Raw genomic sequence first — 19,303 nt, forward strand, 5'->3', positions numbered from 1 at the left:
TCCCAGACCCAACTCAGGTAGAACCGTTCGTATACTAGGTACGCAAGCAAGGTTCCCGGACCTGAATCATTACAAAAAAGTTCGCATACTAGGTATGTATACCGTGTTGTATCTAGACATGGTTAATTATTCTAAACTCCCATTTCAATCATTGGATACTAGGTATGCATACCGTGTTGTATCCAGACATGGTTAATTGTTCTAAACATCCTTAGAAGATGACAATAGCTGTCTCACACAAACCGTTAATTTCAAGTAATTTTCAAGTGATTGAATGATAAATAAGAAACTTTCCAAGTCGACCTCAAATGATTGTCTTACACAAATCATGTAAGATGTTTCAAGGAAATTTTCACATGATCATCTTTTGAGTTAATATTTAGTTTCCAACAAATAAATTGTCTCCAACTAAAATCGTCAAGAGTATGATGAACATAGTTAAAGCAAAAAGCTTCCAACACATATTTCGTGAAATAGATAAGCGAGATAAACTCAGCTCGAAATATGAAATATGTATAATGTAACAGTCTATATAGCTATATGACTTAGTTTCATTAAAAGATATAAAAAGAATAGAATAAACTTTTGAGTGACATATAAGTTTTGGTCTTCGCATACTTTTTGTTGATGAAGTTCCTCCAAGCTTTCCTCAGTATATCTTCGTCTTCAATTGATGAACGACGTGAAGTCTAAAGCTCAACTACACATTATATCCTAATCTTAGACATAGCTATAAGTAGACTAGAAATCAAGAATATAGTTTTGATCAACTAAACTTGACAAACAAGCTTGAGATAGAAACTCTTGCGAGTTCGACCGAACAACGCTCTAAAAGAATCATACCTGAAGAAAATGCTCAATCGCGGGTAATAGGAATTCTCAACAACAAACCATCTTGGTACAAGCAAAGTTTGTAAAACCAATGTTCAACTCGCCGATAAATTATCATAGGAGAAAATGGAACCAAAGATTGCAATATCCTGAAAAAGCCCTCATCAAATAAATTTTCAACGCCAACAAAGTATATGAAGCAAAAAATATTTAGTCAGTTTTTACTCGTCATGATATGACACTGCCACCACGCTACCATCATGAAAAATCAGCAATCAAGCGAAGCAGACGTTCAGAACAGTCGAAGCAAAGATATTTAGATTTCACAAAGCCTAATCAACTTAAATCCACTAGAGTTTATTATATAGTACACCAGACCATGGAAGATCCAACTTAACTAATCTTCACACACAAGCATCAGTTCCAAGCAATATGATTCTCACATTAGTTCGACACCATCTAAGTTACTCTATCACCATGCATCTCGATCCAAAAACTACACTAAGACGATTTTTTTTTCTCTTAAGAATCACTCTTCAAGCAATACTCAAGAAAAAAATAGGAAAAATTTTAGTGTAAAAGATATGACTCGACACGTGGCGTGATATAAGAGTCGAAGCGACTTAGCAACTATATGATTGTATACACCTTACCCAGTTTTTTAGCTTAGTTTGTAAGCTAAGGAAGAAAATATAATTTACACTTCTAACTCCCCTAATACTTAAAGAAAAATTAGGAGAGAGAAGGGGGACTTCTTCGTCTTTTCTTTTTATTCCACCCCACCTATGGCAAAAAACCTCAACTCTTTAATGGAATTTTGTTAGAGAGCATTGCTCGGTCGAACTCACAAGTGTTGTTATCTTAAGATTTCTCTTAAATTTAATTATCAAAATTATATATTGATTTCTGTTCTACATTAGTCAAGTCTCGGATTAAGATAGAAGTGTGTAGTTGAGTATCGGATATCACTATGTTCTACCGTTTGAATGCAAATATCAACAAGAGATCTGGAGAACTTCTTCAAAAATAGGTAAGAGAAGACTGAACCACCTATTTCTCAAGTTTTCACCTTTCTATCTGGGAGACATTGTCACATGACTAAATTAGACAGTATATGCATACTATAAATTTCGAGTCAAGTTTATCTTGAATATCGTCTCTCGAAATATGCTTAGCTTAAGAACATTTGTTCATACTTGATAAATTTGGTTAAGAACAATTTATTGTTTATAATCTTATTGTGATTCAAGATTTAATCATTTGAAAATAACATGGAATAGTGATATATGTCATTGATGTTACTCGAGAATGTTTCAAATTGATTATTAGAGAGATATAGAAATGCTGTAAACCTGGATACACAGGACAGTATGCATACCAGTTCACATACTGGGAGAACTATTATAAGTCCAGAGCCGCAGTACATGTACCCAGTACATATACCGCCATAGCTATAGTTCGGAAATTACTTTTTGGTACGCGTACCCGGTATCCATACCATAAAAAGTTTGTGGACTCGTGAACCAGGAAGGTATGGATACCTAGTATGCAAAACTGAAAAGATATGTTGGTTTCAAAACCGAAAAGGTACGCATACCAAGTATCAATATGCAAACCATAAAAAATTTGTGAGTTCCTTAATCCGTTTTTGTCTTAAGGGTATACATACCAGGACAAAAATATTCATGAACAGGTACAATACACGTACTTAACTGATTGAATATTTTCAAATGCATCAGAATTATTTTATGAGATAAACCGACATTTGAACAACTCTCTAAAAACACTATCTAGACATGTTTGATCACATTTGTGTCTCAAGGTTAAAGTCTTAAAGTGTTATATGAAAATGGTTAAGCTTATCTTTCAGTTGGCTAGTTTCGACCAACCTTTGATGAACAAGTCATTATACACATTTCGGTTATGGTTGATCCTAACCAGAGTGTATATTCTGCTATATTAATCTCAAGTCAATCTAACGATGATTATTGATTGATTGACTCCAAAGCTACCTTTATCTTAAATCCAAAGTAACCTTGATCTTGAAATCCTATATAAGGAGAACCTCAAACAACTGAGATCTTTGAATCCCTGAAATTATTCTTGTGTATCCTAGTTGTAAACTCGAGTTGTCCTCTCCTTTAAACCTTTTTTGGTTTAGCGACTAAAAAGACTTCATCTAGGGATTCTTGAAGTCAGGTCAAACTATCTTTATCTTGATAATTTGTGTAGCCTGATCTTATTTTGATTGTCGAGCCTTGCTCCAACAAACAAGATATATAGAAATCATAAAGTTTCTTCACCTCAAACTTTGTGATTCCACAAGTTTATGCTTTTTAGGTGAATAATAATCTAGGATGCTTTTCGGGAGTCACAAGACCGGATTTTTAGTTTTGCCAGACTTTGTCTATTGCAATCGATTTCCTACCTCACGTTGATCTTTGATCAGAACGAAAATCACATATAGGCTTATTTGTGGGAGGCAGATTGGTTTAAAGTTTTCAATTAAGTTGAAGCAACTCTTAGGTTGTGTAGATGGGAAAAACGATTTGCAAGTTTTTCAGGGAATTGAAGAGACGAGCGTGTTGTCGAGACTCCTCAACCGAGCTAACTGTTCAATCTTACACAGATGCACTGCAAAGGGAGTGCTTAGATTTGAGAGATCAATCTGTAGGACTCCGGCCTAAACCAAGTCAATGACCGTTCCAGATTCAATTCGGCCGCAAAGAGGGAGATGGGTTGATCTGTAGGAGGGAAGCTGAAAATTGTGTGGAATTAATGATGATCAAGGATTGTGAATGTGCTGAAGGTTTCTGCAAGTTTTCTATGAACTGATGAGTTCGAATAAGTTCTGGTAGATTGATGAATTCTTGAGAGTAATTTCTCGAAAAATTATGTGTAGACGAATATTTTTTTTTTTTCAATCATGGATTCAGAGACTTATTTATATTGTCAGAATAGTAAAAAACCTTGATCCCTTTAAGTGTGACGGTTTCTTGAGTGAAAGAGTGGGAAAGTGGGAAATCGTGGTGAAACCAGTTCCAGGTCGTGCAGAGACTTGGTTAACCGTCCACCCACTACTTTGCTAACTCTTTCAACTGTTTGCACGAATTACTCACATTTCTCATCGTGGATGAATCCACGTACCGTAGGCCGCCAGACCAAAACCCTAATTGATATCCCCCCATGTTGAAAAGTCAAGGGTACCTAAATATACCTCAAGCTAAAAATTTTCCTACTTATAAGTCCTTTCTCCGAAAGTGATTATCTATAGACTGAGTCGAGACAATACAACTAATCGGTTCACACTTTGTGTGATCGTCTACGGATACGAGATCGAGACAATACAACAACGAAGTATGTTTACTTGATACGAAGGTTCGGACTTAACCAAATACAATAGGATTGCTTATCAAGTCAATAGGAATTAATGTTTGTGTAATTTACTTTAATTATAATAAAAAAATTATAATGCGGAATATAAAAGTAAATGACACAGCAAGATTTTGTTAACGAGGAAACCACAAATGCAGAAAAACCCCGGGACCTAGTCCAGAATTGAATACTCTCAGGATTAAGCCGCTACACAAAATTACACTAACTTCATATAGTTGAGACCAAGTAACTAACCCCATAGTTCACCTAGTTCCTTCTGTATTCCCACGCCTCCAACTAATAAATAAGTCGCGTACTTGGAACAATTCCTTTGGTTCGTATTCCAAACAGTAAAGGAACAACTTATAAATGAGTCGGACAAAGGCTGTTCCGTTTATCTCAACATAAACTCCTTCATCAGGTCTTTATATCTTTCTTATATTCAATCAACCAAAGGTAATCGATTAAGATTAATCCAACAACACCTTTAATCCGAAGAATCTTGTTGATGCCGATCTACTCAATTAATCAATCCAATCTACCACAAGAATAAACCGATTATTAATTGGATCCTCTTTTACCGAAACAAGTGTTGTGCACACCAAAGATTATAAAACCCAAGTCAGATCTTCAATATCTTCTTTGTCTTCAAATATTCTTAAATCTTCAATAAAAACCTGCACACAAATCGAAACTCTGAACTAGTTTGAGTGAATCTTATATCATAAGAGGAGATTCTCAAGAATAAACAAACTAGGTGCAATCAGATTTCAACAACCGTTAGTCAATCAAATCAATCGAAAACAAAAGATAAACCGCAATTATCTAGTTTCCCACCAATGGGTCGCGCTAGAGCTTCTCAATCCCAAAGAATACTTTAAACTGAGCGGTCGTAAGAGATTTCACCTAATTAGGTTAATCTCCTCTCTGAATAGGCGGCTACACCAGTAACAACAACAAAAGAGTAAATCTGTTGTTACGAAGGATTAGTTTGCTAGAAAGGCAAACTTCGAGTATTTATAGACAAGGAAGTTTGGACACCAAGGAATTTTCAAAACCAAAAATATTCTCAAGATACTCATTAAAGCACAGATTCGGTTTTCATAATTCCTGGAAATGCTCTGGCCAAAAATAACGATCGAAATTTCTCGGAAAATCTAATTAGTAAATGCACATTAACAATTCTGTAATTTCCCTACAAAATGAAATTAATAATCTTAATTAAAAGATTCTTAACTTACTTATGTTTCGATCCTGGGATTCTATTCCCTTAGCCGTTAAGGAATATCTTTGAACAATTAAAGAAATAAACATTCACATCACGTGTTCTAAGTTTGTCGACATCTTAACTTTGTAAGTTCTCTTTCACACTTACAACCTTGAAACCGATTTTCCACACTTCCAAACAAGTTTAGAATTGGTTCATCTGACTTTCAAGAACTATGTGATTGATTAAACCAACATTCAATCACAATCATGGGTTTACGGTTCTACCAAAACAAGTTTAGGTTCTACCTCCATGTGAGTATTGTGCATAGTCACACTAGCTTTCCAAAATTCGGTTGACTAGGTACTAGGATAGGTTCCTCACATGTATATGGTATCTAACTTATATATGTTGCACATGTCCATAGGATCGGTTCCCCTTTGCCGAAAAACGTGTGACACATGTCCATAGGATCGGTTCCCCTTTCTGCTATAAACCTTGTTGCACCCCATATAAGGATCATTTCCCTTTGATGTACTGCACCCCTTACAAGAATCGTTTCCCCTTTCCTTTTAATTGGTCAGACATACAAAATCCGATCATACCATAGGTGATTACTGAAGATCGGTTTTACTAATAAAAGTTATACCAATACATAAGTTAGGCCTTCGTGAATAGTTCTACCAAGAACACAACAAGTTGTGAGCGGTTATACTCTATCACACATATTGGTTGTTCATAAGATATGCAATGAATAACAAAACCAATACACCTGGCAATTTTCTTTTCGGTCCACAAAAAAGTTTATGAACTTACTTCCTTAGAAAACATGTAAACATTGTTCCCTAGGATGAAATCCTCACCTCATACCCATACATAATCACCATAGCATTCAAATGATTATGGCGATGTCATATCTACAAAGTTTAATGGTTAAGCAATAAACCTCGTATTGCATTCCTTGATACTATGTATATCTAGAGTTCAAATATGCTTCGCAGTTATGTTTTCAATATGCACGACTTGAAAGATACATTAGGGAATGAAACAGTTCAAGTCAAATATCACTAACCTCAAGTGGAAGGATGATTGTTGTCGTTGTTGCTCCTTGCTTCTTCACATTTTCAAGACTTCGAAATACTTGTAATGTCTCATATCCTAATACTTTCAAGCTGACCTATACGAAGTTGACTCTAGTACATAATCAAGCGACTCTTAATATGAGTTTTGATTCACTAAAATATGACAACCGAACTTGACATACCAATGCCTGGTGGGTTCAACCGAGCAATGCTCTAACAATCACCGCCTTTTTCAATTTTAGTGACAAAACTCTTGCATCATATGGATAAACAAATTACAAGAATTCATTACAATCCGCTTGATTCCCGATTCAACAATACAGTAAAACTGCTTACATTCAATCCTTGAAAATGCTGTTAGAGCATTGCTCAGTCGAACTCGCATGCGTTGCTATCTCAAGAATGTTTGTCAATGTTAGTGATCAAAACTATAAGTCTTGATTTCTAGTCTACTATATCTAAGTCTCGGACTAGGATAGAAAGTGTAGTTGAGCTCAAGGACTTCATGGCAATTCATCATAAAATAAGAAAAACTACTCAAGGAACCGGTGGAACTTCTCGACAAAAAGGTATGTGAAGACTTGAACTTATCTGTCACTCAAAAGTCTATCTACTCTATCTCCTACTTCTTGAGACAAAAAGTCGTATGCTATATATAGGCTTAGATTATACACATTTGGTATTTCGAGCCGAGTATACCTCGCCTATCTATATCTCGAAATATGTGTTGGTAAGCGTTTCGCTTCAATCATGTTTATCTTTACCTAGTAATGAAAGTCATGATATGTTTCAATCACTTTGAAAATTGCTTTGACGAGAAATGGTGTAGCAACTACATAACGTCCTCTAAGAATGTTTCAATGGTTGGAATGAGAGTTTAGATTACATAACCAATGATGGACATAAGTATTGTTGTGGAAACACATATGTGCATAAGTCATATCCCTTGAACCGAAGTTTACGAACATTGTTGATCAAGAGAAACCGGAAGAATGGCTTGTTTCCAAGTCCGCGAACTGCCGAACTTCTCATCCCGAGAAATTCTGCTGGAGTTGACAAACTTTTTGCGTGAGTACCTGTCCGCGAACCCAATCCGCGAACCAGCGGAAAGTCTTTGCCGAGATTTCTGCTGGAGTTTGTAAACTCTGCCCGATTGCTTAAGTCCGCGAACCTAGTGTGCGAACTTAAGAAGGTTATATATCTTAAGATGATTTCTGAACTTAAACTTATAAAGACTAAGGAATGCAATTTGCAAACCGTGGATATAAAATTCATGAACCGATTCGAGTGAATCAAATCATCTTTGCTTCAATTGTGTCTTGTGTATTACATAAGATTTCCTTGCAATTGAACAACTCTCTAACTAATTCATTTGAAGTCATTTGAACTAGTTATGGTAAAGAAGAATATGGTTGGTATGAAATACTCATATGGCTAACCTTTTGGTTAACTATGTTTGAACCAACAAATGTACACGTTTGGGTACGGTTAACAAACCTAGAAGCGTGTATTTCATTTGTGTACAACAAGCTAAGTTTTCGATCTAACGGTTTAGAAATATTAGCTTGAATCTAAATCAGGTTTTCATCTAACAGTGGATATTGTTTGCTTTGTAACCAAGGCGAAACCCTGATTTGAAAGACTATATAAAGGAGACATCTAGTATTGTGCAAAACTAATCCCCACACTTCACGTGTGATACTAGTTTGCGTGCTAGAGTCGTTTCTCCTTTAACCTTTGGTTTTCTTCTTCTAAAACCAGGTTAACGACTTAAAGACTTCATTGGGATTGTGAAGCCAGACCGATACTACTTTTATTGTAGTGTGTGATCTAATCTTGCATTTTATATCGTACGAGTACAATCATATTGATTGGCTTGAGATTAATATCTCCGATATGCAAGATATAAAAAGTAGTCACAAACATCTTTGTCTCATTGTTTGTGATTCCGCAACATCTTGTTTCGCTACCATACAATTAAGATTATTGTGAGGTGATTGATTTATCTAGGCTGTTCTTCGGAAATATAAGACCGGATTATCAATTGGTTCCTGTTCACCTTGATTATTATTAGAAGACGGAACAAAAACTTTAGGGTTTTTCTGTGGGAGACAGATTGATCCTTTGATAGACTTTTCTGTGTGAGACAGATTTGTTTATTGTCAAAGATTGCGATTTTGGGTCGTAACAACTCTTAGTTGTGGGTGAGATCAGCTAAGGGAATCAAGTGTGCAGTATCCTGCTGGGATCAGAGGCTTAGGGAGTACAACTGTACCTTGGATCAGCGGGAGAATGATTGGGGTTCAACTACAATCCAGTACGAAGTTAGCTTGGAGTAGGCTAGTGTCTGTAGCGGCTTAATACAATATGTGTTCAATATAGACTAGGTCCCAGGGTTTTTATGCATTTGCGGTTTCTTCGTTAACAAAATTTCTGGTGTCTGTGTTATTTCAGTTTCCGCATTATATTGTTTTATCTTTATAATTAAAATAATACAGCTTGTGCGTTAGATCATCAATTACAGTAATCCAACCTTTGGTTGTTGATTGTCATTGACTGATCCTTGGATATTGGTCTTTGGTACCATCCAAGTTATTCCTTGTATTTGATTAGTACTCACAGTTTCTGTTTGAGGAAATCAAATCAAGAGAGAGAGATATAAACTCGTTGATGTACTTTTAATTGATTGAGTCTGATTGATTCTTTTAAAAGTATATTAGAGTTTTTCCATACAGATTGCTAAGCGAAATATTGGGTGGTGTTGTTAGACCCCGCTTTTTCAATTGGTATCAGAGCAGGCAAACACGTTCAAGACCTTACAAGTATGTGTTTGTAGCGATTTGACTCTCTGGACAGAGGTGCTATCTCTATTAACGTACCACCAGTCTTCAATGGCTCTAATTACTTATGGTAGAAAATTTTTATGCGATCTTTTCTTCAAGCGCGTGATTTTCAATCATGGGCAAATGTTGTTAATGAGTATTATGCTCCCGTTGTAGCAGTTGGAGATGTAAACGTTCCCAAGAATATTGGTGAATATAATCCTGCCGAGATACTTTCTGCAAAGCGAAATTCCGAAGGTTTGAATGCCATTATACATGCCATTATCCCAAATTTTCAACACCATGTGTCAAATTGCACTAGGTCTAAATATGCTTGGGATATCTTAGAAATCGTATTTGAAAGAAACTCCAGTGAAAAGGAATCTAAGCTTCAAAACCTTAATTTCGATTGGGAGAACCTTTGTATGGCAGATGAAGATACATTTGATGAGTTTAATCACAGAGTGTCTGAAATTGTTAATGCATCTTTTGCATTGGGTAAGACTATTCCTGAAAAGGACATTGTGATGAAAATTCTCAGATCGCTTCCATCTAGATACGAGTCTAAGAAGCATGACATCATTGAGGAAAATAACCTTGATAATCTTTCCAGAAATACATTGGTTGGAAAGCTAAAGATCTTTGATCATGAGCATACATCCAAAATCGGAAAGGATGTTGCCTTTAAAGCACAAAAGAACACTAAGTTACTTGATAAAAGTAAAAGTGTTTATGTCTCTGAGGATGATTAGTCTGAGGGTGATTTTTCGGATGAATATCTTGACAAATCAGTTTCCTTGATCACAAGACAGTGTAGGGATCTTCTATTTAAGAGAAGTAAACGGTTTTCAAGAGACAAACCTAGGTCGTCAGATAAACCTCACAATCGCGTTCCTCCTAAAAACAAGGATGCTGACGAGTCCGATGACGAGGATATGCCACAGTTCTTTAAGTGTAAAGGTTTTGGTCATTTTTCAAACGAGGGCCCAAATCGTAAAAATACACTGAGAACAAAGGTCTTGTTGTAACACTTGATGAGATGTCTGAGATCTATGATTCTGATGAAGATAGGAAATCAACTGTTGGTCTTCTATGTGAAAACATTGATTTTGATAATTGTAGCAATACATATATCAACCTTGATGGTTTCGGTGAAGAAGAGAATCCAATCAAGTTGGAAGAGTCAATTGACCCATCCTTTGGAAACTATGGTTGTAATGTTTCAGGATCTACTATGTGTCTGGCTGCTTTCACACCACAGATGCTTGAATAATATCCAAGTTTGACGTACTCGTTTTCTTCTCAGAAGGGTCATGAACTATTAAGATGTTACAAGTACAAACATCAAGTGAGGCACGCCAACAAACTTCAATGAAGATCAAATCGATTGGCAAGGAAGCTTAAACTTGCTCAGAAGACTGCTGAGGTATGTAGGATTTTATCTTCATCTAAGAAGTTGGTTTCCAAAGACAAAATAATACCATTATAGAAGAAGGTATGGTCAAATCGCTTTGATAGACAGAAGTCCGAGAATTCCTCTCAAGAGAAAAATGATGGACAAATTGTTGTTCACCACAGCACAAATTAATTGTGTTGTTTGGTAAATCTTGTCTCATGTGCCTGATAAAAAAAAGATAAGATTGTGTACCGCTCAGTCTTTAGGAAAAGTTTTTTTCTTAGGATTGTTTTTCCTGTCTATCAAATAAAGTAAAGGGTCATTATCGACAATTCTACTCTTTATAGAGTTTAGAATTGGGCGTCCACGAACCTATTTAAAGGTTACGGACCCTACATTCCTTTTTTCTCTCTGATATCTTTTATATCTTAAGACTGCTTGATGAGATTGTGAATTCCACTCACAAAAACCAATTTTTTATAACTGTTCTCTAAGCATCATGTCTTTGGATGGAAAAGATGTCAATATGATTGTTAAGCCATCAATCAAGGAAAAAGAGAAATCTCCAGTAACTCCTTCCTTGAAAAGAAAGAGGAGGAATACAAGAAAGCCAAGGGTTGTCCCTTCTAACTCTCAGAAGTTTTCCGATAATCTTGATGAGTTGAAGGAAGTAAGAGAGGAGATTAGTGAAATAAAGGCTTGCGTTTTAAGATCTTTGGAAATTCAAAAGGCCCTGGTTCGACATCATCAGCCAAGAAGGTTTGTTGGTATTGAATCATTCCTCTACAAACCTTATATTCCGATGGATGATGACGACAAGGAGTTCGGGAATGATAAGGAATTTCTCAAAGATATTGTTGCCTAGTATGTCTTCTTTTTGGTTTAGTTGGAAGAATAACTAGTGCTTGAATATCAATGATTGTGACTACGCGTAACTATTATTTTTCATCTTCTTGTTCTTTTTTAGGTTTGTTGGTTTAAATTCTAAAAATATTTGGAGGATGATGGTTTGAAGTATTTAATCTTTATGATTTGTTATATTGCATTTTTTATGGGATATTGGTGTTTACGTCCGTGAACTATGTTGTCCCATATTTTGTCAAAAGTAAAGTCGTTCATGATCGGTATTCATGTATTGATTTAAGGGTGAATAGACTTTTGACATATACAAAAGTTAAGCCTATATTGTCAATTCTTTGATGGAAGATAGGTTAAAATCTTTTGTGTTCAAGGATTATGTCTACTAAATATCGTTATGCAAATAGTGATGGAAGATAGAATGAATCCTTGTGTATTTCACAGTATTGATCTTCACCGATCCATATTATATGTAATACTGTGAGGCTCCGTAATGTGTCTTATGTTGAGCACGATACAACCAATTTGATTAATTTTTGATTAACTTTGTTAGTTGTTCCGTAAGGTACTTTATGTTGAGCATTCTTGAACTAAATTAATCATCTTGTTTGTTTATTTAGTTATTGCTCCATAAGTCTTTTTATGTCGAGCAAAAGAAATGACAATTAAATTGATTACTTTTGTAATTAGTTTGGTTGTGTATACCAATTAAATTGATTATGGTTTCTCTTGTAATTAATCTAGTTGAGTATTTTTATACTCCGTAAGATTCCTCTTATGTTGAGTATATGAACAACTATCCTATTCATTTTCTAATGGTTATGTTAGTCGTATGCTCCGTAAGTTCTCTTATGTCGAGCATAATCAATTAAGTTGATCACTTTTGTGTTTCATTTGATTGCGTATTCCGATTAAATTAATCATGGGTTTACTTGTAATTAATTTGATTGAGTTTTGGGATATAGAAAATCATTCTCATGGTTTTTGGTGTCCAATCAAAATCCTTCTTTTCTTTTGAAATTAAGGTCGCTCTTGTTGTTCCCTTGGGAGTGACATTCAATGGGGGAGAGTTCTTTTGAACTTGTGCTTAATGGTCATATCTTGAGGGATGTGCGGCTGTGGAATTTTAAAGGGGTTATCTTGTATCTTTAAACTCCTTGATGAATGCTATTAGCTTCGGCTATATAATTGCATCTAAATTAGATGGTATGTATTTTCTTTTAGTCATCAAATGTCTCTTACGGAAATCTCATTATGATCCCATTCCTGTACCTTTACTAATTTTATTGACAAAAAGGGGGAGAATTAATATGTAGTTCACACTACAAATACATATGGTTTTCGGATCACTGTGTAAGGGGGAGTGGTTTCCATGTGAAATGGAGTATTGACTAAGGGGGAGTGATACATATCACCATAGTATTATTTTTGAAGTTGTGATACAATTGGACTTTGACACTGTGTAATAATACTATGACACTGTATAACAATGATCGAGACCGATGCTTTCTCATTGTTATAGCTACGGATCTTCAACAACGGTGATGCTAAACTTACAACCTTTGGGATCATTGGAGTACTTGGAAGTGACGAAGATTTCGAGGAATGTTGAAGATTAGACATGTGGAATAGGAGCTACTAAAGTTTCTTTATCTTTTTTGTATTACATATGTATTGATAGTTTTGTCACTAAAATTGACAAAGGGGGAGATTGTTAGAGCATTGCTCGGTCGAACTCGCATGCGTTGCTATCTTAAGCATGTTTGTCAATGTTAGTGATCAAAACTATAAGTCTTGATTTCTAGTCTACTATAGCTAAGTCTCGGACTAGGATAAAAAGTGTAGTTGAGCTCAAGGACTTCATGGCGATTCATCATACAAGAAGACGAACTACTCAAGGAACCGGTGGAACTTCTTGACAAAAAGGTATGTGAAGACTTGAACTTATCTGTCACTTAAAAGTCTATCTACTTTATCTCCTACTTTTTGAGACAAAAATTTGTATGCTATATATAGACTTAGATTATACACATTTGGTATTTCGATCCGAGTATACCTCGCCTATCTATATCTCGAAATATGTATTGGTAAGCGTTTCGCTTCGATCATGTTTATCTTTACCTAGTGACAAAAGTCATGATATGTTTCAATCACTTTGAAAATTTCTTTGATAAGAAATGGTGTAACAACTATATAACGTCCTCTAAGAATGTTTCAACGGTTGGAATGAGCGTTTAGATTACATAACCAATGATGGACATAAGTATTATTGTGGAAACATATATGTGCATAAGTCCTATCCCTTGAACCAAAGTTTGCGAACTTTGTTGATCAAGAGAAACCGGAAGAATGGCTTGTTTCCAAGTCCACGAACTCAGTCCGCGAACTGCCGAACTTCTCATCCCGAGAAATTCTGCTGGAGTTGACAAACTTGTTGCATGAGTACCAGTCCGCGAACCGGCGGAGAGTTTTTGTCGAGATTTTCTGCTGGAGTTTGTAAACTATGCCCGGTTGCTTAAGTCCGCAAATCTAGTGTGCGAATTTAAGAAGGTTATATATCTGAAGATGATTTCTGAACTTAAACTTATAAAGACTAAGGAATGCAATTTGAAAACCGTGGCTATAAAGTTCATGAACCGATTCGAGTGAATCAAATCATCTTTGCTTCAATTGTGTCTAGTGTAGTACATAAGATTTCCTTGCAATTGAACAACTCTCTAACTAGTTCATTTGAAGTCATTTGAACTAGTTATGGTAAAGAAGAATATGGTTGGTATGCAATGCTCATATGGCTAACCTTTTGGTTAACTATTGTTAAACCAACAAATGTACACGTTTGGGTACGGTTAATAAACGTAGAAGCGTGCATTTAATTTGTGTATAACAAGCTAAGTTTTCGATCTAACGGTTGAGAAATATTAGCTTGAATCTAAATCAGGTTTTCATATAACGATAGATATTGTTTGCTTTGTGACCAAGGAGAAACCCTGATTTGAAAGACTATATAAAGGAGACATCTAGTATTGTGCAAAATTAATCCCCTCACTTCATGTGTGATACTAGTTTGCGTGCTCGTTTCTCCTTTAACCTTTGGTTTTCTTCTTCTAAAACCAGGTTAACGACTTAAAGACTTCATTGGGATTGTGAATCCAGATCGATACTATTTTTATCGTAGTTGTGTGATCTGATATTGCATCTTCTATCGTACGAGTACAATCATATTGATTAGATTGAGATTAATATCTACGATAGGCAAGATATAAAAAGTAGTCACAAACATCTTTGTCCCATTGTTTGTGATTCCGCAACATCTTGTTTCGCTACCATACGATTAAGATTATTGTGAGGTGATTGATTTATCTAGGCTGTTATTCGGGAATATAAGACCGGATTATCAATTGGTTCCTGTTCACCTTGATTATTATCAAAAGACGGAACAAAAACTTTAGGGTTTTTCTGTGGGAGACATATTGATCCTTTGATAGACTTGTCTGTGTGAGACAGATTTGTTTATTGTCAATGCCTGCGATTTTGGGTCGTAAAAACTCTTAGTTGTGGGTGAGATCATCTAAGGGAATCAAGTGCGTAGTATCCTATTGGGATCAGAGGCGTAGGGAGTACAACTGTACCTTGGATCAGTGGGAGATTTATTGGGTTTCAACTACAGTCCAGTCCGAAGTTAGCTTGGAGTAGGCTAGTGTCTGTAGCGGCTTAATACAGTGTGTGTTCAATCTGGACTAGGTCCCGGGGTTTTTCTGCATTTGCGGTTTCCTCGTTAACAAATTTTTTGGTGTCTATGTTATTTCAGTTTCCGCATTATATTTTTTTATCTTTATAATTGAAATAATACAGGTTGTGTGTTAGGTCATCAATTAGAGTAATCCACCTTTGGTTGTTGATTGTCATTGATTGATCCTTGGATATTGGTCTTTGGTACCATCCAAGTTATTCCTTGTATTTGATTAGTACTCGCAGTTCTGTTTGAGGAAATCAAATCAACAGAGAGATATAAACTCGTTGATGTACTTTTAATTGATTGAGTCTGATTGATTCTCTTAAAAGTATATTCAAGTTTGTCCATACAGATTGCTAAGCGAAATTTGGGTGGTGTTGTTAGACCCCCGCTTTTTCAAATGCCGATGTTGACATTATAATAACAAAGAAAAAGAGTATTAGCTTTGTTAAACCGCACGTCTTTGTTATACCAATTTATATGACATGTTACTCCCCCTTAGTCTGTGCTTTCACTCTTTCGTTAGATAAAACATTCAAGTACCAATGTTCTTTTCCCTAGCGATGCCAATCAATATAAAATCAATGCCAGCATAACCTGTTTACTCCATATATTTCTCCCCATTTTTGTCACAAAAATGACAAAGAAACGAAAAAATAAAGGACAACACGAAAAGAATCTTACAAATCTCAGAATAAACTTGCAAACCTGTAGAGTTAGGCGCGAGGGTTCCATACATCATGTTCTGATAACCAGTATCGAAACTGAAACTACAAGTAGTCTTATTTTGATATGTTACCAAGGAAATAATTTTCCGAAACAATTTTTCCAATTTAGTTTAGCAAACCAAAAATAACTAAGCACATTAGTCCCTTTGCTAAACCGATTGTTCAAAAACAACCGCTTAATTCGATAAGACAAAAATAAAGATAAACTGCATAATTATTCACCTCAACCGGAAGCAATTGAAACAACATAGACATTAAAAGCACTGAATTGCACCGTAATTTTGTAAGCCTAAACAATTGATATCATACAAAAGAAAGATAACAATAGTTTTTCTTAACCGGAACCAATTGAATCACACACACATCAATTGTACTGAAATTTTGTAAGCCTAAATGATTGGTACCACACAATAAAGCAAGATAACAATAGTTTTTCTTAACCGGAACCAATTAAAACACACATCCACACACATATCATGGAATAAATATCAATTGAGCCAAAATTTTGTTAAGAAAAAGCAACAAATATATATAATATAAACTCAGGCTTTACTTAAACAGGAAAACAATTAACTAACAAGACTGTTACCTCAAATTTCGCATCCACTTATCCAATATGATAGCATCTTCGTCCAGGGAGAATTGATATCGAAATATCCCCACGTTGTCATCCTTATGCATAAACAAAATAATAACAACACACCTCAACCTTTACCAGAGAAAGGTTGAAAATCGGTTTTAACAATTTCAAGCAAAAGTTGAAAACCGTCGAAACACATATGCTTTTATGCTAAACCAAAACCGATTCAACATATTGTGACTTTTTCACATATTGTTTCTATCAGAACCCCTCATGATCCTTTGATAAAGCCTACCTACTAGGGATAAAATTTAATCCCGCTAAATCAAAAAGTCACCCAAACCATAAGGGTTCACAATATATGAGATCGAATATTAAGGTAGTAAAACCGAAATCAAACATCCCATAAACATACATAGCAATAAGATAAAAGCAATTAAGCACAGGCTATATAAACGGAAAACTATCACAAGAAAAATTACTAATCAAATAATTTTATTTATAATAATTTTATTCATAATAGACCAATACAATCAATGAAAGAAATCAAAAATTGATGTCTATTTTTCCTTGCAACCTAGTCCTTCATGTCAGAACTGAATGAAGGTGGATTACTACTTTTCATCTTTTGAATTTCTTCAAGTAGAAAACCTTGTTGCTTGACCAGAATCTCTTGCAGATGAGAAATTTTCGTGAAGGATTCTGCAAGAGCATGTAATTCTGTCTTTGATTGAACACAAAAATGTGTCAATGCCTCAATAACTGATCTTTCTTCAGAGTATTCTCTCTTTCCTTCTTGCTAATCCAATCTCCCTTTCTGATTTTACCCTTAATATCAAGAGATAATCCGGACTTAGTTTTAGGATGATCTTTCTGATCCTGCATCTTCTCCAGAAAAACCATTTGATCCAGACCCATAGTTTGGACAAGCAATGATCAAAATGAGAGAAGAATCCTTTTATATTTTTCATACTACCGAAAATACAATATTCCTAAAATACGAATATATCAAATATCTTCAAATACTAGATATTATTTCCATAATCTACACAAAAGTGCCTTGAATTTTCTTCTTCCTCACTCAAAATTTGGCACACGAGATGAGGAAAGAATTCTAATATCGATCAAGTGGCATTAGTATGAGATTTTCTCTCATTATGGAATTTTTGAACAACCAGAGTGTTCTTGATCTAGTATAGTATGAAAAGATCTCTTTCTGTTACCTCGAACCAACGAAGTATCTTGGGATAGACTGAAATTGCAAACACAACTTTTAGCAATTCTGTTTTTAAGACAGTTTTTGTACCTTGTCTTATTTCTCTCTTTACCATTAGATGATTAATAACATTGGAAGACATGTCCATTTTAAAAATGAGTAAATCACTAATGGAGGGGAAAGGAATAAGATTGACAACTAATGCAACATCAGCTGTTTCCTCTTCTTCAGAAACATATGAATCGGAGGACTCGTCTAGAGTTACAACCAATGCCTTGATTCCAGTGTATTTATTAAGATTGGCACAGTCTTTATCAATATGACCAAACCCTTTACACTTGAAGCACTGCGGCTGATATTCATCATCTTCTTCCTGATCCTTTTTGACAGGAACTCGATCATGCGGTCGAGAAGATCGATAAGTATCCTTAACAAATCTCTTGTTTCTTTTATTCAAGAGATCTCGAAACTGCCTAGTAATTAATGACAATGATTGTTCAATTTCATTATCAGAATTTTCTGCAATCTGTTCGTTTGAATCATCCAACTGTCTATTCCTTTACATTTGAGGTTTTGGAACGTTTGCTTTAAAAGCGATTCCTTAGGTTTGAATAGACTGTGATTCATGATCAAAGATCTTTAAATTACCAACGAGTATGCTTCGTGTGAGAGTTGAAAGAACGTTTGCTTGTATGATTGCATGTTTCTTAGAATCGTATCTTGATGGCAACGATCTGAGAATCTTGCATACGATATCCTTTTCAGAAATAGTCCTTCCTAACGAGAAAGAAGCATTAATTATCTCAGAGAGTTTAATGTGAAACTCCTCAAAAGTTTCGTTGTCATTCATTCGAAGGTTTTCCAACTCGGAAGTGAGGGTTTGAAGTCTAGCTTCTTTTTCTGAAGAATTTCCTTCGAATACGATCTGAAGATTATCCCAAGATTCTTTCGAAGTCTGACATGTTGACACATGATGTTGTAAATCACGACTTACAGCATTAATAATAGCATTCAAACCATCTGAATTCTGCTTTGCAAGTTCCTTTTCTTCGTTCGAAAACTCTGTTAAGCGTTTGAGCTCAGTTTCTGAATTTTCTTTCTTTGGATGAGTATAACCATCAACGACTAATAACCAAGTATTAAAGTCTCGTGATTGAAGAAAAGATCTCATAGTAGATTTCCACCATAGATAGTTTGTTCCATCAAATCTTGGCGGTACGTTAATTTAAGTCGATTCATGAGAACTCGAGTTCATTCTTATAGGTTGGATCGCACCAAACACAGATTGTTAGATACTTTCGTGTTTACCTGCTCTGATACCAATTGGAAAGGCGAGGGTACCCAAATATAACTCAAGCTAAAACTTTTCCTACCTATAAGTCCTTTATCTGAAAGTAATTGTCTATGGAATGAGTCGAGACAATACAACTAATTGGTTCACACTTCGTATGATCGTCTATGGATACGAGATCGAG

Source organism: Papaver somniferum, unplaced genomic scaffold, assembly GCF_003573695.1.
Source record: "Papaver somniferum cultivar HN1 unplaced genomic scaffold, ASM357369v1 unplaced-scaffold_137, whole genome shotgun sequence".
Classification (NCBI taxonomy): Eukaryota; Viridiplantae; Streptophyta; class Magnoliopsida; order Ranunculales; family Papaveraceae; genus Papaver; species Papaver somniferum.